The sequence below is a fragment of the Uloborus diversus genome, chromosome 2 (genome assembly GCF_026930045.1).
Source record: "Uloborus diversus isolate 005 chromosome 2, Udiv.v.3.1, whole genome shotgun sequence".
NCBI classification, from domain to species: domain Eukaryota; kingdom Metazoa; phylum Arthropoda; class Arachnida; order Araneae; family Uloboridae; genus Uloborus; species Uloborus diversus.
The window spans coordinates 96,928,527-96,952,989 of NC_072732.1; the positions used below are offsets into that span (position 1 = coordinate 96,928,527).

General features: G+C 33.3%; 1 long non-coding RNA gene across 1 annotated transcript; it reads left to right on the forward strand.

The window, feature by feature from the left end:
* Nucleotides 1–7,729: 7,729 nt before the first annotated feature.
* Nucleotides 7,730–10,514, forward strand: LOC129217185 (uncharacterized). The gene is made up of 3 exons (XR_008580195.1): nucleotides 7,730–7,901; nucleotides 8,564–8,762; nucleotides 9,626–10,514. It is a non-coding gene; the product is annotated as an uncharacterized LOC129217185 (long non-coding RNA).
* The last annotated feature ends 13,949 nt before the right edge of the window (nucleotides 10,515–24,463 follow it).

A 24,463-nucleotide genomic window follows, 5' to 3' on the forward strand; every position in this document is an offset into this window, starting at 1 on the left:
TCTAGAAGAAAAATAATTTATGCATTTTTCTTTTTCAAAATGCAGGTACCTATTGACCAAATTATGTTTTTAAACAGGAGTATATTCATCTGATGCAGATTCTTACCTTTTTGAATTATAAAACAGTTATCAAACAATCATTTTTTTCCTTCTAGCTTCTGCTATTTAATAGAATTCTGTGTAACGGAAATCTCAAATTAAATAATTCACTCATCATCCTTTAAAAGATCTGTCAATCATGCTTTTATTGCTGAATTGCTTCATGACTTTCAGAAAAATAACATGCAGATTTGATATTCTTGCCAGTTCCAGATATTGTCACATGCTTAAGGATAAATACTGAAGTATTTAAATCAAAGTATCATGTGGGGTGCAGTAGCTGTGAGCAGCAACAAACGCTCCAGGTTAAAGTGCTTATATGTTGAGGATTTTTACTGCTTGATATTTGTTTTTATTCTTGAGATTTTTTCTCCATTCGCAGAAAGAGGTCCAATCTATTTTAATTTATTACAGTTCTACTTTTTGAAACTATTCTCTATTGTTTATCTGTGTAATTATTCCTAGGCTGTTATGAAACTTGATCCTCAACTTGAATTGGTTTTGTATCATACTATAATTTGAGAATTTTCCTGTAATAAGCAGGTCGTGCATTCAATTCTTGAATAATACTTTTTATGAATTTGTCTTACTTCTATCCTTGATGTAATATTATGAAACAATCATAGCTGAAGTATTTTTTTTTATAATAGATGGTCACACCTTAGTGTAATATACAACAAAAAAAGAGTTAAAGAGAATAAGCTATTGATAACAGCTAGTTTACTATTGTACCTGTTGAAGAATATTTTAATTAATAACATGTTGAGAAGCAAAATATACTAATTATTTTCTGAATAGGATGGATACCTATTTAGAACTATTGTATGCCATTCCATTAGCATTGTTATAGTGTTGCATTCAAATTTTAAATTAAGTTTTTCCTCCCCAGAGTCTAAAAACTGTTTCTGGTGTCCAGTTGCAGAGGCTGAAAATTCCTGACTGAATGGCACATAGTAGAGGGAATTGGTTTCATTTGCTGCCGTTTCCTCTGCTTATGCTTTTCGTTTTTTTGCGAGCTTGAAGAGTAATTACTGAATCAACGGAAGTGTGGGTATGTTTGATCTTTAAAATTGTTACTTTCTTATGGATGCTATTCTCTATTGTTAATCTGTGTAATTGGAAACTTGGGTTACTCCCAGACTGTTATGAAACTTGATTCTCAACTTGAATTGGTTTTGTGCCATACTATATTTAGAGAATTTTCTTGTAATACACAGGCAATGCATTTAATTCTTGAATAATCTTTCGTATGAATGTGTCTTGCTTCTATTCTTGATATAATCTCTATTATGAAGCAATCATAGCTAAGTAAATTTTTTATATAATACATGGTTACACCTTGGTGTAATAGATGACAAAAAAAGTAATAGCAAATAAGCTATTGATAACAGCTATTTTACTATTGTACCTATTGACAAAATATTTTAATTACAAACATGTTGAGAAATAAAATATATTATTTTTCTGAACAGGATGAAAAACAGTATTGTGTCCATTAGCATTGTATAATATTGTTGCTTTTAAATTAAATTGTTTTTTCTTCCCAGAGTCCAAAAATTATTTCAGGTGTCCAGTTGCAGAGGCTGGAAATTCCCGACTGAATGGCACATTGTAGAGGGAATTGGCTTCATTTGCTGCCATTAACTCTGCTTGTGCTTTTCGGTTTTTTCCGAGCCTGAAAAGTAGCTACTGAATCAACTGAAGAATGGGATTCTCTCTCTCAACATTCCAGGGCCCCCATACTTACTACAACATGGAGATTAACCAGTTGGATGAGGCCTTGAAGACAGTTCTGGTTTTTTGATTCAGACCAGGAGCCAAGCAACCCCTGATCCAGCAGTCCCAAAAGTATCAGTTTGGCATGGGAACTTGTACTTTAACCATGGATATATTTAACAAGCCCTGGTCACCACTAACGATCACTGAGGTCTTCAATCGTCTGGAATAAATTCTGGAACACATTTTTTTATTTGTGTTATACAATCAACTCTCAATATCTCAAATATTCCTTGAGGGGCTGTGGTAACTTCCCATAACTTGAAGTTTGAACCAGTCTGAGATTTGAATGTATTATATATTTTCACTAAACATAATGAAGTGTAACCAAAAGTGTGGGGAATTAGTGTCATTGAACCCCTTAATTTCCAATGACTGGCACAACTAAACTTTTTTGTATGTGTGTGCGTTTTTTATAAATAAAGGTTTTTTTTTTTTTTTTTTCCTCATATCACTTCTTTAAAAACCTCTCTCTCTCACTTTACACAACCTTTATAGAAATGTATAAAGCAATTTTACTCCAGGTGTGGGAGCTTCTTTGAACATCCCATGCTTTGCTCAGTGAGTCATCATCACAAGTAATCCCTTTTCCTTGATACCTCATTGCTATTTTTTTCATGTCCTGATATCTTACCCAAGGGTGCCTCTAGGGTCAGGGACTCAGCTGCATTCCATGTAGTCTAGTAATCAAAGCTGATGTCATTAACCCACATAATCCCTGATCTGGGCCAAAGGGAAAACCGAAGATTTTTGTATTGCTATATGGTTATCCTAAGGCTTCATGTTAAAAGTAAAGATGCTTTTGAAAAAAATAATGGCATCAACTGCACCACCTGCTTAGCAAGATTAAATCAACTTTATTAAAAGAGTTTTGTTTATAACCATGTATCAAATTTCTGTTTCATTAATCACAAAGTAAAGATTACATATTTTGAAATGGTGCCTATATTTTTTGTAGCTATAAATAAAATTCTTATATCCAAGTCTATGTGTCTGTATATTTAGTTTTTTAGACTAAATAGTTATATTTTTGCAAACCCTCAAATTTGCTACTTCTGTGTGATATCTTACAAGTGTGATAAAGTTACATCAATTTATAAAATTTATTTTTGCCAGAAAGGGGAGGGACCATTTTAATCAGGTGAAGTCTGGTTGCTAATGTAGCAGATAAGCATTAGTTCAGTTATGTTTGATTAAATATGAGTAGAAGAAATTGTCTCAGACATACAGTTCATCAATTGTTTGTATATTTATATATTACAGAGGATATGTTTCTCTTTTGAAAATGAACACTAATAAAAGGTATAATGAAATATTAATTAGAGAAACTAAGCAATAGTTTCTGACTAATTGGTGAGTGGGAGAAATTGTCTGTCAGGCAATGTTCATCAAGGACATGCTTATTTATATATTAGAGAGGATATGCTTTTCCCTTTTTTAAATCAATACATGAATTGTAAATAGAGCTCACTCATTTTCACTTTCTCTGTTGTAATTTCTTAGTTTTCCAGATTTTGTTTATTTTCCAAACATTGGCAAGGTTTAATTTCAAATTAATACTTTTATTGATAAAGACAATGTATAGATTAAAATTATAAACTGTTGTGTAACATTTGTTTATCACTTCAAATTTTCTGAAAAATTGAAAAAAGTAATATATTTTTATGGCTGCTAACAAAGGGCGTACCACAACTATGGAACCTGGGCCAAATTGAAAATATCAAAAAGAGATTAAAATTCATGATTGATATTTCTAAGTTCCACCAAAATGGAAGGGATCGGTGTAGTACATTCTGTCAAGAGGCCGCAAAATAAAGGATAAAGTATAATATAGTTAAATAGAAATGAAAGAGACTAATTAGTTAACAAATATTTTATTGATTTCCTCCCCCATTTTGTGGATTTATATGTCGTGTATTTTATTCATTTTCTCCCTTATGGAGAGAAAAAATTTTAAATATAAGTTTTTATTTATTTATTTATTTTTTTTTTTTTTTTCTAGTGACTCAAGAATTTAAATGGAATATCAACGTCATTTTTTGCTGGTGCGGAGTAGAGATGCGACAATGCATTAGCATATCGGTCAGCGGCCACTTTAACAATTTTTTTCAGCCGATTTTTACCGATTAATCTGCGAAAAGATGCCACGAAGTGCCCACGGTAACATTCGTACACATATATGATCAATAAAGACTGGGATGCCTCGGAAAATTATATTTCTTCTAAGGCTGCCGCGAATCGAAAAAGTTTGGGAACACCTGCGCTATGGGATAGAATCGAAACCAAAAGTGAAACTTTTCGGAAAACGATGGACCGCGTTTCTGTTCCCTAGTTTTGAATATATGAAAAAGAAAAAAAGCTACATTTTAACAGGGGTCGAAGTAGTCCTATATATCCTACATTTCCTATATTTTCAAAAAAAGCATCAAAATCGTCCTATATTTGCTATATTTTTCAAAAATGTCCTATATTTCCTATATTCCTGTTTTTTACTCAATATATCTTTTAAAAGGAACAGTAAATAAACTTTCTGACATCGGATTTTTCGTTGAAAATATGTGCCCAAACGAATTTTAAATTAAAAAACTCAACAGACTGAATCCTACGACAGGCATCTTCACTCATTGGCGACAGCAATGTGACGTCACTCTATAGTGGGTGGAGTTTCAAGAACTAAATCTGAAGTTGGTTTTAGAATTTTGTGTTTGGGGGGGGGGGGGGGGGGCGGAGGGCAACAGCCATTTGTTTTGTTTTTCATCATGGTTTTCGTTGGTATATTGGTATGTGTTGTGTTCAGTGCATTTTCTGATCGGAATGTTCTAATCTTCTTTTTGCAATTTTTTTTTTTTTTTTGTGGAATTTTGGGATTGTGGAATGTTAGTTCCTTATGATGTTAAAACGTAGTTTGTGGTAATAAGTGGAATTATAATGGCGAAATTGCATCGCTTAACAAAATTTCGTGTGGAATGGTTGAATCAGGAGGACATTAATTGTACAAATTTTGGTGCATGGTGGACTAAAGGAAAAAAAGATTTTACCGCTTTTTGCCATTTTTGCAACTGTTCAGTGCCGATAAGCAATAGTAGATTTTCGCAATTGAGGCTGCATGCTAAAACATTTAAGCATAAAGAAAACTCTGAAAAACGTCAGAAGGATCCTTCTCAAGATCTGTTTGTTCTTAATACAAGTTGTAAAGGGTTCAGTTTAGATATAAAATCAAAGAGCAGTGGAATTAGTACTTGGGTCATAAGTGGGAAAGAAAAAATAAAAATTTATCTTTGTTCAAATTTTGTTTAGTTATTTAGTCTGTAAAGTACACTTTTTTCAAAAATATTTCATTCAACTACAGGAAAGTCATTTCAGATGTAAGTTATAATTTTGTTTGAAATTTTTTTAAACGAAATCATTGATAAGAATAACTAAATAATATATATGTATTTCTTTTTTCATAGCAAAATTATTCATATAATGTGTCCTATATTTTTTGTGGAAAATGTCCTATATGTGACAAGTCGGTCACTTCTACCCCTGTTTTAATTTTAAAATGTAGATTTCACATGTTAAGAGCATCTGTTAAATAAGTGGAGACAAAACCAGAAAGTTAGAGAATGATGAAATTTTTTCAACAAACACTACCTTTATGTTGGTATGATGAATATGATTTTTGAGACTTTGATACTAATTTATATACCTGAAATTATTTTCGTTAGTAAATATTGGGCAAAATTTGACTATATTTAAAATTAAGCTGCCCAGCCACCAGAAAAAATGTCAATGCTTTATTAAAGGTATTTAATAAACGCCCTTTCATAATAATCGAAGCTTTCTTTTTTATTACTAATTTAAAATGGAAATATTTTCTTAGTTACTCCGTAAAATTACACATACAAATGTCTATGTATGCAGGCAGTCGAGGAGGGGGCGGGGGAGGGAATAACAGTTGCAATTTGACCTTGAGCTCACAGATTGGTCCTGTAAACGAGATGCCTGTTCAAAATTTTGTTTTGCGATTTTTTTTTTTTTTTTTTTTTTACTATGGGATTTTAGGAGTTTACTAACGAAATTTTTTTTCTAGCATTTCATTTGCATTGGGCTGCGAAAAAACAAAGAAATAAATGCACCAAAAAAAAAAAAAAACTGATCTGATTAAAACAAAAAAATTATCTTCGTACTGAAATGAGAAATTTATATTTAACAAAGTATAGAATACGCAAATTTGCTATCCATTGCAAATTTTATTAAGGAACGGCTCCAGATGGGGACGGGTACCCCCCCCCCCCCATTTGAGCTCAAGAAGAGCAATATGTGACACGACACCTCCCCCTTTTCTGAATAACCCCCTCTAAAAGCAGAAGTTGGATCCGCCCTTGATTTATGCATGCTCTGACTGATTCGAGCACTTTATTATGTAAGCATGTATGTAAGTTTGTAGCAATGTGTCTTTTGTCTCAAAGGCCCGCCATTTCAAATTTTCTGGAATGGAGGGAGGGGGATAATGTCCCCCCCCCCTCCATTCTAGAAACTTACATTATAAGTGCTCGAATCAGTCAGATTGTGCGCAATGCATTTAATTTAAAAAAAAAAAAACCACCAAATTCGTACAAAAATGCCCAATTTCAGAAACATTTCAAAAGTCCAGGGGGAAAGGGCAATTGAATCCCTGATCACCCATATGACGAGCATGGTCGTATGTGTTGGGGGGGGGGGGGATTCATGGGACAGAACTGCGCTGCCATTAAAATTTTCTTTACAGGTATTTTGGTTTCGTTCTTATGTGACATTAAAAATATTTTTAAATTAATTAAAACGAATTGGATGAATAAAACACAATTTAGGAATGGTTCTTAAGTTCAATTATAAACTAATATATTTAAATCATTAAAAATAGGAAGTGTCTGCTACTCCTCGATTTTTCTAGCAACCTTTGTAGTAACTTGGCGTGGTTTCAGACGTCCTCGATATTTGGCGATCACGTTCGCGTTGTTTATTCCAGCGAAAAACAACTGCGCCTCGTGCTTTTTCGGCATACTTTCCTATATGGATAGTATTTTAATGATCTAATTATTGTAATTATAGAGGAATGACTATTGAAGTAGGGGCGAAGTTTTCCTCATTTGAAAGCTTACAAGACAAATTACGGAAGAAGAGAATTTTGTGCATTTTGATGTGCAAGATTCTGCTAAATTGACGAGTGATGTTCATATTCGACACGTTAAAAACATGGAAATGTCGAATTGGTGTATTACAAATTAAAATACACCAATGTTTTTGGCGGACGAGAGTGCCAAAAAAAGGGAAAGAAAACAAAAATGAAAGGAAATCTATAAGTGAGTATAAGTTTTGTGTGTTGACCAGTACACCGAACTTACATATAAGAATTATAATCTAATTTTCTTACAAGTTGCTTCCTCTTTAAAAAATAATACTACGTTGCATGTATTAGCTCTTTTATAAGGTTATAAATAAAAACACTGCTCAAAATGTGTCAAAATTCATTAATGACTCTTAAGTTTGCCGATGATTGGTTTTATGAACGTATTTAGTCACCAAAGAAGATATCTATTGTTTTTGAGACCTCGATTTGGTGTATTTTTAATCAACATTAATGTAGCTTTCTGTTTGATAATACATTTATTGCATTGACTGACATTTTTTGTACTAAGAACTCCTACAGCTCAACAAGCAATTAAAATAGCAATAGGTAATTATTTTATACTTAATGCCAAATTGCTTCATGTAATATCTTTTCAATAGTGTTTTACAGCTCTTTTACTGTGTGTTATTCTTGTTGCACTGTAATGTTTGTATTATATTCCTGGCTTCTTTTTTCTTTTCATGGCAATGCATTACTGGGCCAGTTTTTGTGAGGCTACTTTTATCTAAATATGGACAGCATCTTGTCGAGTAGATGTAAATAACAGCTAAATCGTTAGTGATTTTGACCTGGAGTTTATGGCAACTATGACGTTAGGCAACTGCAATGGTTTGACGTCATGAACGAACGAAAAGTACCCAAGGATAATTTGGTAAGGCAAATTTTAATAATTAAGTTTATTTTATGTTTCACAAAAGAACTAGATAAGTGCCCAAAAAAACAGCATTGAAAACTTCAATTCTTAAAGAATCAAAATATTTATTTAAAAATTGATGCACCTAGTTCATCTATTACAAAATTGTTTCGCTCGACCTTGCATGTCGATAATATGATTTGATGCGGGTAAAATGTTACAATGTATTTAATATTTCGCTATTGAGGTGTAAATGATGTTTGATGCACTTTTGAATCCATTGGGAGACCTGGAATCCTATTTTCTCAAGTATTAACCTTGAAGAGGCTACTGCTGAAGCACTGATCACAACTGGTGTGTTTATCTTATATGTCTGTGAGCACTCCTGGTTAAAATGCATTGTGTGCAAAGCATTTCCCCGCTTGACATTTGGTATTCTTGATTTTTTTTCTATGCACAGAAAGCAGAAATTCATATTAATTTATTATAATTGTTCTCCTTTTGGATGCTATTCTATATTGTTCATCTGAGTAAGTAGAAACGTGGTGTAATACACAACAGAAATATAATAATTTGTTTATGAAAACAGTGAAAACTCATGCATTGCGTACTATTAGATTGTGATGCATTGTAACATTGTTGCATTTAAGATTTAAATTAAGTTGTTTTTCCCCCCATAGTTAAAGAAGTATTTTGGGCGTGCAGCTTCAGAAACTGAATTCCTTACTGAATGGTACATGGTAGAGAGATTTGGCTTCATTTACTGTCAGTCATTTCCTCTGCTTGTACTTTTCAGTTTAGCCTGAACCTGAAGAGTAACAACTGAATCAACAGAAGTATGGATCTGTATGATGTTTCAAGGGTTTTCATCTGTAAGAGGTAATCAAGTAGAAAATCATACAACTTTAGTTGTATGTAGTATTTTTAAAGTAGATAAAGTAGTATTTTTACTTATTATCTTAGTAGTATTTTTAAAAGTTGATAAATGACACAAGCCTACATGAACTTTTTCCCATGTATTCTAACTTGTGATTGTTTATTGATTTGTGTTCAAAAAAAGTTAAGCAGAGTAAGCTATTAAAAACAGCTTGTTAACCTATTAAAACTATTAAATAAATGATTTAATTAGAAATAGATGAGAAATATAATACAGTTGACTCTATCTAACGACTTTCAGGGGACCACAAAAGAATCGTACTTAAATAGAATGCTTCTAAAACTGCAGTGGAGTATCTGGGACTATGAAAAGTCATTCAATAGAATGTCGTTAAACAGAACCAACTGCAATTTGATATTTGAAAAAGGAGAAAAAACAATGCATTGTGTATTATTCCAGTATGATTATGATGCATGGCAATATTTGTGCATTTAAGTTTTAAATTAAGTTGTTTTTTCCCCCTCAGTCCAAGAAGTATTTCGCATGTGCAGATGCAAAAACTGAAAATTTCTGACTAAATGGCACATAGTAGAGAGATTTGGCTTCATTTGCTGTCATTTCCTCTGCTTATGCTTTTCAATTTAGTCAGAGCCTGAAGAGTAATAACTGATTCAACAGAAGTATGAATGTGTGTGATATTTCATGAGCTTTAATCTGTAATAAGTAATCAAGGAGGAAATTATTCAACTTTAAAATCATCAAATAACAAGTGTACATGAATTTTTTTCTTATGTTCTAACTTTTTATTATTCATTGATTTGTGTTATGCAGTTGACTCTAATTCTAATATTTTTTTATCTCATAGATTTCATTGGGTCCCTAACTCTTGAGAAGGCTGTGGTTTCTTCCCGTAACTCAAAGGTTATAGCCGGTTTTTTCAGGACTTTGAGTACAGTGATTGAGAGTTAACTGTACTATGTAGTATTTTGTCTACACATCTGAGGAGCAAAAGCTAACTGTGTTAGCTTTTGCTAACTGAGCTGTTAGCGAAAGATAACAGCTCAGGCTCATTGATCTCTTGAATTTACAGTGATTGGCATAGCTAACCTAAATTAATTTTTACTGTGTAGTTGTTAAGTAATTTTTATACCTTCTGACACCTCTTTACACACCCCTGATGAAAAACTGTTACGCAATTTTACTCCATATAGAGATGTTTGGAGCTTCTTTAGATCACCTGTTTCTTTCATGTCTTAATATCTCTTACCCCATCTTTGTTAATAGCAAACATAATTTTTGTAAAATAGTTTAAATGAAAATTCAGAAAGTAAATTTTTAAGCTCAATGGAAGACTAAGTTGGAGCATATTCTTGAAGATTTAAATCTTGGATCCTCCTTTTTCTAGATATTTGCCTAGAAGCTTGTTAAGACATCCTACGTAGAACATTGAAGGAACAGTGTGAAGCAGGATAATGGTAGAACTAACGTAACATTGGGGCAAAATATTGAAATTATTCTGTGTAATTTGTCTGCTTGTCATCAAAAAAGGGTGGAAGTATCTGAAGACATAACATGCCTCATAATTCATTTAAGAGGAATTGGTTAATTTTTAAAAGGTTTTTACCATATTGTTTGGAGGCTTGCTCCATTTCCCTTGATCAAATCCAATTTGTTAAACAGATATATTTCTGTTTCATTCATGAAGAAATAAAGATTTGATCATTTGAATTGGTACCTACTATGTGTATATTTTTGGAAGCTATAAATAAAGTTCTTGTATCAAATCTCTGTGTCTGTATATTTAATGTTTTCTACCAAATTGTTATAAATTTTCTGCAACCTCTCAAATTAGCTACGATATTTTTTAACAGCTACATCTAGCCATTTCATTTAAATCTTAGAAGTGTGGTGGAAAAAAAAAAAACATTTTAATCGTTTGAAGTTTGGTTGCTAATATTGCAAATAAGTGTTGGTTCAGTTATGTTAGGACAAATGATGAGTAAAAGAAATTGTCTCGGACGTGCACTGCTCACGGATCCTTCAAGTGTGCATATTGGAGAGGATATGCCTTTCTTTTTCAAATTAATACATGATTTATAATTATTTATCTGTTTTTAGCTGATAGCCCTCACACATTTTCACTTGTTTTAGTTTTAGCCATGATTTCTTAGATTTCAAAATTTTGTTTCTTTCCTCTCTTTTTCAAGATTCTGTCTTTTTTTTTTTTTCAAGCATTTGCAGCGTAGCACATTCTAGTCAAGAGACCCCACATTAATACAAAGACCACACACAAACTTTGATTTCACAATTTTACTTCAAAACGTATAAATTGTTGTAACTTGAAAAAAAAAAAGGCCCTAGCATTCATTTGAATTTTGACGTCTTGATTTCAAATTATGTTTTTCGAAATTCATAAATTGCGATAGGACCCTACTCGTTGAGTTTCTTGTTTCTATGTATAGAATGGAAGTAGAGGACAAATTCACTCATATCATGACCAGTGATTTTCTAGGTTAGGTAAAAGGAGGCATATTCTTATAAAAAACTAGTAATTAGGATGAGGTAATAAAGATATGACCAAATTGCACTCGTGCACTTTTCATAAAGATTAAACTTACAACGTATAATGTTATACTTTTATAATTACCAGAATTAAGTATTTTTAGATGTTTTTCCTGAAAATATTTGATTTTACACAAAAAAAACCCTTTATGCAAAAACTATTTGAGATAAGCCTTGAATGCAGACGATTTGTAACCATGACGACGAAAATAAGTCTCGCCAAATAAATATTTAAAACATAAAATTTTTATTCGTTTATAAATATTTTGTTAATTCCCTCATTATTTGGGGTTTGAGTACATATTTAATGTTTGTTTCCTCCTATTATGGGAAGAAAAAAGGAAAATAATTTTTTTGATTAATTTTGTATTTAATGACTCAAGAATCTCAACGGAATATCAATTTTCCTTGATGTGGAGTTGAGATACGTCCATTAATTAGCATATCGATCGCTTAAATTTATTTTACCGATTAATCTTTAAAGAGATTATTCTTGGCGCTCCCCCCCCCCCCCCCCCCCCCCCCCCCCACCCAACCTAAACTCCAAATTCGACCTACAGAATCTGTTTTTCCCACTTCTGTAATGCGCTAAGGCAGTTGTTCCTAACTATGACATGAACGGAAAAATCGCACTTTTTTTTCTTTCTAGGAATAAATGGTTTTGAGTTATTTATTTATTTATTTTTTTTTTTTTTTTTTGGACCAACGTTTCAGGAGAGGTTTTGTCACCAACCCTAATCTATGCTAGACTGGCTGGGAGTCAGTGGCGGCGCGAGAGCAAAAGTAGAAAAAAGATAAAACCAGTTAGAAAGGTAAGAAAATCTAATAACATTAATAGGAAAAATAAATTACGGGCGAGCTGAGTTCGGGAAGGGGGGGAAAACGGTTTATCATGATTTCCGGAAAAACTAAGAGTCTTATCGAAAAAAACTAAATTGCAAAGTTGTTGGTAATAAAAAGATCTACAACTTTTGCATTTGCACTTTTTTTCTATAACCTCAAAATATGTGCGAAAAATTCAAAAAAACCGACTTTTTGGTTTTTTATTTTTATCTCCCACAAAAAAAAAAATTTTTTTTCACTAAATAATGAAAAGTTACCTTATTATGTCCCAAATACACTGTAATTTTTTGGATTTAAAATATTAATTTTTTCTCCTTATTTTGATTCAGTAGTAAAAAATCATCAGAATTTTCAATCAAAAAATCTCACGTCAAAATATCTGATTTTTTTTAAAAAATCGGAGCAAGTTTTTTTCGTTGGAATCTCTACTTTTTGATGGTACAAAAAACAATGTACCATAATATAGAAATTTTTCGCAAAAAATGAAGAAAATCAAAAAACTCGTATTTGAAAAAAAAAAAAAAGTCATAACTATGTAAAAATTTTAAGCTCCTTATTAAAATGTACACTTTAATTACTCGAAAAATGAAATTTTTTATGTTACATTGACACAAACTGAAAATAAAAATATATTAAAATAATTAAAAATCGAGCTACAGCATGCATTTGTTTTATATCCTTCTCATCCACCATTAGACGGTGACTGCAGTGCCCCCTATAGTTTTTTGGAGTTACGAATAGCAAGCTACACTGTAGGATGGGATAAATGAGTAATTTCCGCAATTTCGAACTGTGTAACCTTGAATATTATGAAAAATAATCAGTTTTCCAATTGTGTTTACTGTTAATTATTGTGTTTGCTGTTAATTTAATAAATAGCTTAAAATTTTACATAGTGATGATTTTTTTTTTTAAATTCGAGTTTTTTTGATTTTCTTCATTTTTTGCGAAAAGTTTCCATAGTATTGTGTATTGTTTTTTATACCATCAAAAAGTAGAGATTCCAACGAAAAAAACTTGCTCCGATTTTTAAAAAAAATCAGATATTTTGACGTGAGAATTTTTGATTGAAAATTCTGATGCTTTTTTACTACTGAACCAAAATAAGGAGAAAAAATTAAATATTTTAAATCCAAAAAATTACAGTGTATTTGGGACATAATAAAGTAACTTTTCATTAAATGTAGTGAAAAAAAAAATTTTGTGGGAGATAAAAATAAAAAACCAAAAAGTCGGTTTTTTGAATTTTTCGCATATATTTTAAGGTTATAGAAAAAAAGTGCAAATGTAAAAGTTGTAGATCTTTTTATTACTAACAACTTTGCAATTTAGTTTTTTTCGATATGACTCTTAGTTTTTCCGGAAATCGTGATAAACCGTTTTCCCCCCCCTTAAACCCCCCTACACCCCCCTTCCCGAACTCAGCTCGCCCGTAATTTATTTTTCCTATTAATGTTATTAGATTTTCTTACCTTTCGAACTGGTTTTATCCTGTTCTAAATTTTTTTGGTCTCAAACATTATTGGCACTGGTCTATTAGGGTTCCCAATTCACTTAATTGCTAGGACAAAAACATTTCGTGATTAGTAGCGCAGTCAAAAAGTTTTTTTTTTTTTTGGTGGTTGGGGGAGGAGGCTGTACATTGACGGGGGGGGGAACTACCTGATAAAAAGGGGGGTCCGGAGGTTCTCCCTCGGACAAATTTTGAAATTTATAGTTTAAAAACGCCATTTTAGGCTTTATTTGCTGATGTTAGGGGAATAAAGGTACAGGGGGTCTCGGTGGAAATTTCTAGAAATTGAAGCGATAAAAACGCTATTATAGGCCATATTTATTGAATTTAGGGTCAGAGACTGTCCCAGATCGATTCTTTAAAAAAAAAAAAAAAGTAAAAATCAATCTCCTGCAAATTCTCGAAATTGAAGTTTCAAAAATGGAATTTTAGACAAACTTTGAAGATTTACGGGAAGGAAGGGAGCTCTTCCCTCGAAAAATTTTGAAAATTATGGTACTAAAAACTTAAGCAATATTTTATATTCAGGAGCCATTTGACTTAAACTTTTTGTTAATGTAGTTTAAAAAACCTAATTGCTTATGATATAAAAGAAAGGCGGTATGGGGACCCTTGTCCGAATATTTTCTGAAATTCAAGCCCTAAAAATGCGAGTGTAGGGCCCTTTTTTGTAATATTATGCTCGGTAATTTTTGAAATTCAAGCTAAAAAAAACGCAATTTTAAGCGATTTTCGATGTTGTTAAGTATTTGGGGGCTTTAAGCTGGAAATATCGCGAAATTTAAGATCTGGAAACAAAATTTCAGTTGCTCCATAATGCTTTCGGTGTAGTGCGTGTGTGGAGGGGGGGGGGAGTTGGGAGGAGCAGCATTTTGAATATTTTCTTACTTTTAGATGAACTTAGGAAACAAGAGAAAAAATAAAAGAACTGAAAAGAAGGGGGTGAGCTGATCAATTAGCTGTTGCCATTGAATATTTTTAACTCAGGCCCCGACAGAATTGGGTCAAACATTTTCTAAGGCTGGGCTCTGTGCAGTCTCCCCTGCACACATTATTTTGCTTACTTTTGCGTCTGTTGTATTTAATAAGAGCTTCAATCAAAAACATGGAAATATCTTTTAAAACTTCCGAGAATTTACTTCTCAAAATTTTGCGAGGCCCAATCTGCGCGAGGCCGTCGGCAGTTGCCGACGTCGCCGACGCCTAGCTCCGCCACTGCTGGGAGTTGCGCCCCCCCCCCCCCCAAAGGATGAATTAATTTCACTATTTTAGTTATTACTTTTTAATTGACTTTTCTTTTGCATTTTTTACGTAGTTAATTAAAAAGAACACAAAACACACACAGCATATTTGCTTGCTAAGGAAGTATTACTGGAGTCAGAGGCTCAGAGTTGCAGAATACATTTAACTCACTAGTTTCGAATTCAAGGGAGCGTATTATCGCGATTCGTCCACTAATTCTTCTTTGATGGAATCAATAATTATTTTGATTTTTTTTTAATTTTATTTATTTATTTTTTTAATTTGTAGGCGCACCTAAAAGAGTCATTTTGATCCAGGAACCTATTTGCGATTCTTTTTCAGCTTATAAAAAATGCAAAATGAAAGAAATCATATGGTAGTTTCTTGGAAAAACCATGATTTTTAATGGAAACGGCATGTAGTATCCAGTGCTCGATTTCAGGCGGAACGGCGTTCCGGAACTTCTCTCTGTAAAAAAACTAAATTATTTGAAAACAGTTAAAATTCTTTGTCAGTGAGTAGACTCATCCGCCGCGGCGCACGTGCAGTATAGCTTCCTCCCCTCCAGGTTAGAGATAGACTCGTCCGTCTGGCGTCTATTCCCCATTTCGTTCATCATTAGATGCTCAGTTGCTCAGTCGTAGTCCCGTAGTCAGGAGTCCGTGTTGTCCTGTCGTACTGTACTCTACTACGCGCTACCCACTTGCACACACGGTCGTCTTTTATTTATCTCTGTTACGTTACTTAGGTTAGTTGTGTTGAAGTTTATCAATGTATGCGAGTGTGATTGTTGTGAAATAAGATGAACAAAAAGTTAACCGATTTTTTTTTACCCTCGGGTGATACTAAGAGACTTAAGCGAACCATTGATTGTGAAGACAACCTCACGCAACCATCTTCAACGACCTTACAACTGTCAACTAGCACTGAAAAGGTAACCAGTTCAGATTCTGACGAACATCACTCTAAAGAACAAGGACAAAAGGTTGAGTGTAACGACAATGCCTTGCCAGATTGTTGGACTAATTTTCAAAAAACTGATTTTTGCGAAAAATATGACTGGTTGTTAATTAAAAATGGAAAGTTAGGATGCAGTACTTGTAAAGAAGTAGGGATCTTATCTGTTAAGAAAAAAACAGGTATGAAAATTTCAAAAGAATGGGCAAATGTTGAAATAGACAGTTATGGTGACACTAAACAGAAAAAGCAAACGTCTTTAAGGAAAAAGATTTTTGACCACAAAGAGAGTGCTGGTCATAAGGCAGCTGCTGAAATCCTAATCGAAAGTAAAGACGGAAAACTGGAGAAAACTATTTTGAGACAGAACTCTCATGAAAAAGAAATAACGGGGAAAATTTTCCGAACGGCGTACAAGGTTGTTAAAGAAAATCAGTCTTTTAACAATTTTGAAACGGAAGTTGATTTGCAAGAATTACATGGGATTAACATGGGTCGCATTTTACACTCAGACAAAGCCTGTGCTAAAATTGCTTTGCATATCAGTAAGGAAATGAAGAAAACCTTTGTAGATGAAATCATTAAGAATGATACAAAACTTGGTTTGATAATTGATGAATCCACGTCCTTAAGTAATAAGTCAAGTTTAATAGTATACGTTCGGTGTTCTTTGCCTAAAACCGGTATGAGTGGCTCCACTAACGTCTTTTTGGATCTAATAGAACTAGATGGCGTTACTGCTAGAGCTGTTTTTGACTCTTTGATGAACTGTCTTCGGTCTAATGGACTATCTGACGTATTTTTAAGTAATAATTTAACAAGCTTAACTTGTGATGGTGCTGCTACTATGATCGGTAAGCACAAAGGCGTTGCAACATTATTTCGTGAGAAATTTCCTTCTGTTATTGTTTGGCACTGTGCAAACCATAGACTTGAGCTGTCAGTGTCAGACGTTATTAAATCTGTTTCAGAAGTTAATAGGTTTTAAATCTTTTATTGACAAACTCTATGTTGTCTATCATGCTTCACCAAAGAACGGCAGGGAACTTCGAAGCTGTGCAACTCTTTTGGATACAGAAATGTTAAAAATTGGAAGAGTCTTGAGCACCCGTTGGGTGGCATCTAGTTTTAGATCTGTGTCAGCTGTTTGGACGTCATATGAAGCATTAGTCGAACACTTTAAAGAAGCTTCAAATGACCCATCTAGAGACAGCAAAGATAAAAGTACTTTTTCCGGACTTCTTAACAAAATCACAGAAACTAATTTCATTCTAGACCTGGGATTGATGGCAGATGCTTTGCAAGAACTTTCAGAACTAAGTGAAGCTTTACAACATCGTAATGCAGATTTGAACTATGCGAACAGAAAATTGCTAATCACAGTTGGTTTATTTGAAGAAAGAAAAACAGTTCCAGGGTCCTACTCAACAATGGCTCAAGAAGCAGTAAACAACTTGTCTTTTTTCGGAGTTCCTCTCCACACAAAAGAAGGGAGATCAGACAATCAGCCGTTGAACCCCAAAATATTTTACGAGGCCCTTAAAACTTCTATTGAAACGAGACTACTTGATGACAAAGATGTTGAGTTAGCTACAACTCTTGAAGTTATGGATACCAAAACCTGGCCGACGAAACTCCCAATAACTTTTGGGGGAAAATGAAATGAGGAAACTTGCTTCCAGGTTCAAACTTAACGAAAGACAGTTAATTACAGGTTTACGCGAATATATCTACTCCAGAGAGTTACCAGAAAGCCTCAATCCTGTAAAACAATCAATTGACTCGGTTGCCATTTCATCAAGTGAATGTGAAAGAGGATTCTCTCAGATGAACTTAATAATTACACCGCTGCGATCTTCACTCAACATAAGAACGGTTTCTGGCCTGATGTTTTTGAAAATTAATGGACCTCCTCTTAGACTGTTTGATCCAGAGAAGTATGTTAACTCTTGGCTGGTTTCTGGACACCACTCGGCGCTAGCTGTCAAGAGTAAGGAAAGATCAAGAGAAGGCAAATACGAAGAAAACATGATGAAGTTTTGGAGTATATTTTAAGAACAATTTTTGAAACAGTTATGTTGTATTGTTTTACTGCTTTTCATTATGTTTATTAAAAAGTTTGAGTTCAATAAAATATTTCTTTCTTTTTAACCGAATACTCCCTTTCTTACGTGGTTGGCAGTTTGACTTGTTGATTGACTGTGTTAAAGTGTTGATGTTGCTGACTGAAATTTCTTCTTACTTGATTAGTCAAAATATTTGTTTCAAGCCTTACTTTTTGAACACTAAACTATTGTTGATTGAGAAGTAAAAACAGCCTAAAAATGCGTAATTTTAAACTGAAATTTTGAAAATTTTCCGAGAGCCCCCGGACCCCCCTTTAGCTGGGGGGGGGGTATGGATACCCCTCAGACCCCCGGTGTGTCCGCCCTTAACAGAGTTCCGGTACCTCAATTTTTAGAAATCGAGCACTGGTAGTATCAATATGTTATCTCAACCCCACTCAGCAGATCTGGTTGGCGAGACGTCCCATAATGGTCGTATGTTTGACGTCTGGAGGGCGCTTCAATATGATGTCCACAGGACGCCTCTAATTTTATTTTTAGTAAAATTTAGCGCAGAAAATGAGTCAAAAGATGATAAAATTGTTGAAAATAGATGAAAAACGTATATTTTACTTCAAAAAAGTTTAATTACTAATTAAAACCTTTTTTTTTTCCAGTTTGGTCTTATAACGTCAGTTTAGTCAGTCCCTGGGACGACATAACAGTGACCATTTGAGGACCCTTTTACTCAACCCGGGTTCCAGCCCTCTACCCTGGTCCCTGGGTCGTCCTGGCAACGGACTTCATGCCGCCTATGCGACGCCGAACCTTTTTACACTTACACTTCATCAAGATATTCCGCGTAAAAATATACTCCTTAGCAAGAAATAAATAAATAAATTATTGAAAGGTTTAAAATCGCGTCTTTTTGTTTCGAAACACACTGTAACGAAAAAACATGGATAAAATAAAGAAAAAAGTTAAGCTTCCAACGGTAATTTTATTTTTGATTCTATTTCGAGATATTCATGAGCGGCATTCTAAACCAGCATCGTCTCTCTGAGCTTCCGCTCGCTGTTCGGCCATGTTTTTGCAAGCATGAAAGGTAAGTAAAAATATTTTTTTGTTTATTACGTACAGAAATGCAATAAGAACGTTGTGTGCATCTTTTCTTAAAGATGTTTGTTTAAGAGTAATCCATAACGTCGCCGAAAGAAAAAAGCAAACTTTTAATGTATATTCGTGTGCGTTTTTACTTGAAATGTAGTGTTAACTAAATGATGTGTTCCATTGTTTGTCATTTGTGTTTGTGGCAGTTTAGTGTAAATGTTTACAGGAATACGTTCTTGAAGTACTGAAAAGCATTACGTTTTTTTTGTTTTGTTTTCTGCGTGTCCCTGCAGCATATGGAAAAAAAAGGGTGCTCGTTACGTAATGTAAATACACAATCATGCCGATACTTCGACTGTGGCAGATTCTGTTGATACTAAATTTAACAACGATATATTTTTTTTATGGTATGAAATTAGACAGTTGTGATTAACATTAATATAATGTGTTTTATTGCAAGCAAATTCGTATACTCTGTATTATAATGCAAGCAGATGATGTTTAAAAATAATGATTTTATTGTTTTTCAAAGCTGAAAATTATTTTTCTTTATCTCATGCTTGGTTTTCTCCTTAAAGATGTTTATGTCATGATTCTGTAATTTTACTCCCTTAAAGTATTACGCCAAATTTTTAAGAGTAAATAAACCTGAAGTGATTTTGCTGTTATGCATCGTTTTATTACTTTATTGCATTCAACTGTTTTAAATTTTTCAGGATGATTTACTTCCTTTTTATTTTTGTCATTCGCAAAAAAATCATGTATAGTTTTTAATTTATTAATGCAATGATCATTCTCTTTTTCTGGAGAATTTCTTCAGTAGTATTTACATGAAGTTTGTCTGCTAGGTCACCAAGAGCCATTGAAATTTTTAAAAGTCTTAGTCTGCTCTTTTTAGGAGAAGAGGGAGGCATGCCATCGTTCTTGGGGACTTTACCAGCGCTGACAAGATTCCATGCCACCCTAGTCGAAAACTGGTTGACTGGGCATGGTTCGGAATCGGTCAAGTTACGAATTTTATGGGGATGTCTGTCCCAAGTTAACTAGGCCTTTGGGTCTTGGTGGTCCTTGCACTCACATGCATGATATAGTGTATGAAATTAGACTTTTTCTTCTTTTTTTTTATTACAAAATTGTAATGCATTCTTATTTAAATTCTGAACCCAGTTATTGGTATGACAGCAGCAGTGTCATGTGATTTTTTGAATTTTACTAAAATTTATTTATAAACATTTAAATTCCATTGAACTAGACTATATTCTTAATATTAGAGCGAGGTTTTGTTTTTGTGAACGACTTTATTTAACAACTACCAAATTTTTTATTAGTGTTTCATGGAACTTGATATAATACAGCCGTAACTGCATTAAAGGTACAAAGATAATTTTCATTTTGATTAAATTACAATAAAATACCATAAAAATTATTTTTCTTTAAAAAGCCGGCTGGCCTTTTTTGGCCCGGCTAAAATCGAACAGCCCTGCCTTCTGGTTCCTTGAACCAGTGAATTATTTTTCTAACCCATGTGTAAGCAGTAGCATGAGTGATGGCCTGTTTTCAGTTTTCAAAAACTATGTAAAATTGTCTACATTGTGATATCAATGCAGCATATATAGAAGATTCAAGGGGTACTATAATGAAGTATCAAATACATATTAACATACTATTGTACTTTTTATCATTACATATAATTTTCTTCCTTTTTTAAGGAAGAAAACTTAAAGGGATCGAGGAGCAGAATGGAAATGCTTCTACTTTAACTTTAAAGTCTAGAAGGTAATATCTTTTTGTATTGAATTTTCATGCTTTTTCTTTCTTTCAAATGCAAATTATATTTGTTTTTATTTGTCAGATTATATAAATCTAACCTCACTTTTCACCTTTTATTTCCATCGATTGACTTATGTTTTGCTTATGCGTTGAGCTAGGTTTCTTGAAGATCAAATCGTGACAAATGTTTTAATGTATGCATACTGAAATTTTAACTAAGGGAGTTACAGTTCTAATTTTGCTTCCCCCTCCCCCATATCTCTCCCTTTTCATGCAACTGAATTTTTAATTGAGTCCTTTGATTGTTTTATTATTTTTTAAGTTTCCCATAGTTCGGTTTAGAGCTGTTTTTTAGTCATAAGTATCTGTATAAAATGTTCCAAAATGAATATTTAAAAATCGTTTTAAATACAGTGTAACTTTGATTTTAACGATACCCGATTTAACGATTTCCTGAATTTAGCGATACATTTCACTGGTCCGAATTTAACTGCATTGAATGTATAAGCTCCTTGATTTGAAGATATCCTTATTTAACGAAAACTTTCTCCAGTTCTTCGACGATTATTTAATCGGGGTTATACTGTATTTTTTTTAAATATTTAATAGCACATAATTGTGAGTGTAGCAAATCTGCTACTGTTATTTTTCCATGACTTTGAATTAATGCTCTCACAAAAGCAACTATGTTGTCAATCAAGTGCATGCCCATGTCTGTGTTAAGCTTGGTTTCAATGAATAAATTCTAAGGAATTACAAGAGATCTTACTGTTGGGGGAGGGGGTTCTCAGGCTTAAATGCAGGGCTGACAAAAGTCTGTCGACTTAGTTGGAAAGTATGAGAGGGCTGGGGTTTGGTGAACAAACTGACAAGAATGCATGACAAAACAAAATCTGTGTTAAAACCTCCTTTAGCCGACACTCTCAAATATTGAACGTTTATTCCGAGTCCCAGTCCCTTTATATAGGCTTTTCCATATCATTTACTCTGAATAGCTTACACTCAGAAAACAGTTATTATATAAAACTGAGTGAATATTCAAGGGGTGACCATCCCTTGAGTTAAATGGTGCATCGCCTCCTAAGCTACGCCCCCCCCCCCCAAAAAAAAAGCATTCAAAGATGTAGTTTGTTTCAGTTTCAATAATACCATTCCCATTCCGTCAGGACCCCCTTCCCTGCATTAAAGAATTTTTCTACAGTTTACACCAATTACTATTTTCAAGTTGTATATGTTTGATTGAACAGAGTGTTGTTGAGTTGTACTTGCTTTCTGTACTACTTTTCTCGCCTTCTTTTTTTTTTACCAATTTCTTCAATCGCCATGTGTTGAGGTTGTTACTTCCCTGCAAAAAGTCGTCAAATCCCCTAACCGCCCCACTCGCCTCCCCCCTCCAATAACTAATTTTTTGAACTAGTGATTGTTTTTTCTTTTTTCCCACTACAATATTCGTAACTTAATTTTGCATTTATTTGTGTAAATGTTATTTATTTATTATTGGTCATTTATGGATTATTTTTTATTTAGACATTGACATTTCATCTGACTTTGATTGCTTATTTTTATGTATATATATATTTTTTGTGACCATAAAAATCATCTTTTAAATAAGAAATCATTTGCGTGTTGTACACTATGTGCCAGGGCTGTACCCAGACTTTTGTTTCGAGGAGGGTTTTAAAAAACATATTTCTTGTGCAAATTCAATATGATCAATGAAGTTTGATTTCATATTTTGTGTTCTGTTGCTTTTTGTTACAATAGATACTTAAAGAGCATTAACATGAAAAATAAAAATACAATGTATTTCTTTCAATGAAAGAAAAAAAAATCTGATCTAAGTTTTCTAATCACTCAAAAGGATAGATGTATTTACTCTTTACTCATCAAAGCACATGACTAGCGCAGCCAAAAATACCTTCTGAAGGGTTTTTTTTTTCATCAAAACAGCATTTCATATGCATAAACTACTGTGTTATAATTTGCATTTTCATTAAAACCAATGCTTCTGAGGGTTGTTTTCAGCCCCTCTTCCCCCTTCGCTACGCCACTGAAGCACATATGGAGTAATACTTCTAAAATTTCTATTTTATGACATTTATAAAATGTGTAAGTGAGTTTGGTACTTTCAAATTTAAAGAATTTTGGTATTTTTGTTTGGTATACAAAATTCAAAGGAAAATGGTGCATTGTTCTGTAGAAATGTTTACAATAAATGCAATAAAAATAAATACTGCAGATAAAACACCTTATTTACATTCTTATTCAATAATAATAATTTCATTTTTCAAATGAAATTGCAAAATAAATAAAAAAATTAAAAATAAAATAGTAATAGAAATGTTTTCAACAAGAAAAGTGTATAAAAACGTCTTTTGAAGAAGTAGTTTTGAAAATTTTTTGGTGCAGATTTATTTCTAAAGAAGTGGTTATTAAACTAGAAATTTCTAAGTGTTGTTCTCCCTCCCCCCCCCCTGTAGTAGTAAGTATTGCCTTTGCTTTAAACTGGAAGACTTACTTGATTTGATTTTGAGTTTAACATTGATGATGGTGCCTGTTAGGTTTTTGCAATGTTAATGGCGTGGGGGGGGGGGGGGAGCAAGGGCGGATTCAGCAGAGGGTCCCTGTGACAGTAATTAGTTGTGATTATTATTGCTTCATTTTTTTCGATGTGAAAAATAGTACATGGAATGAATATTAACGTGTGTGTTTGTCTCCGTTCTGTAAGGTATTTCTTCTCAGGGCCTCATAATTCAAAGGAGTGACTGGGTTCGTTTACTGGGGTTATTGCTATTTTGAGTTTTCTAATTGTTCATTTTCAAAATAACAATCATGACTAATGAGTTCAACGTTTTTTTCAGAGCACTCTTCCACCTCAAACCACATGTGTGTCTATGCTTTTCCAATATTTTATAAATTTAATGCCATATATTCAAAGCTTGTGGTAGCGTGACCAGCCTATCTGCCAAAAGAAATATGACTTTTATAATGAAAAATTTGAAAAAATATGATCTATGGTGCAGGTTGCGACATTGAAAAGAATAGGGGGTTGGTAGGACATAATTGAAATGATTTTGATCTCATTGGGTTAGGGGAGGGGGGTGCCTTGTAGCATGTGAGGGGGTACGCCATCATCCTTGGGGGATGGACTTAACTGATACTTTTTTACGTAGGTGGTACAACGTTCGCCATTGAAACATGACTCCCTTTACAACAATTTCTGGATCCGCCCCTGTGAGAAGGGGTATGAATCTTTTGATTACTCATTTTACAGTGGGGACTAAAGGAATAGGACAATATTTTGACAAGCCAGGAATAAGAATTTTCTTAGTACAATAGCTTATAAAATCACATGACTTTTTCCTGCATTGAGCAAGTAATAGTTTTTCTTTCTCTTCCTCCCCCCCCCCAAGCCATTAATATTGTGCTGTCCTTTTTTGTGGTTTTTGAAAATATTCTTATTTATTCTCTTCATTAAATCTTTTTCAGATGGTATTGGAAAAAACATGAAGGTAGATGACCAAGGGAAAATGAAATCCTGGCTGAAGCATTCAGCAGACTAGCTGATAAGGGAAATAGCCAATAATTAAAGAAACCTATTGTATAAAATTTGTCAATAAAGGTGTTTCATTGTATTATTTTAGTACTGCTCATTGTATCA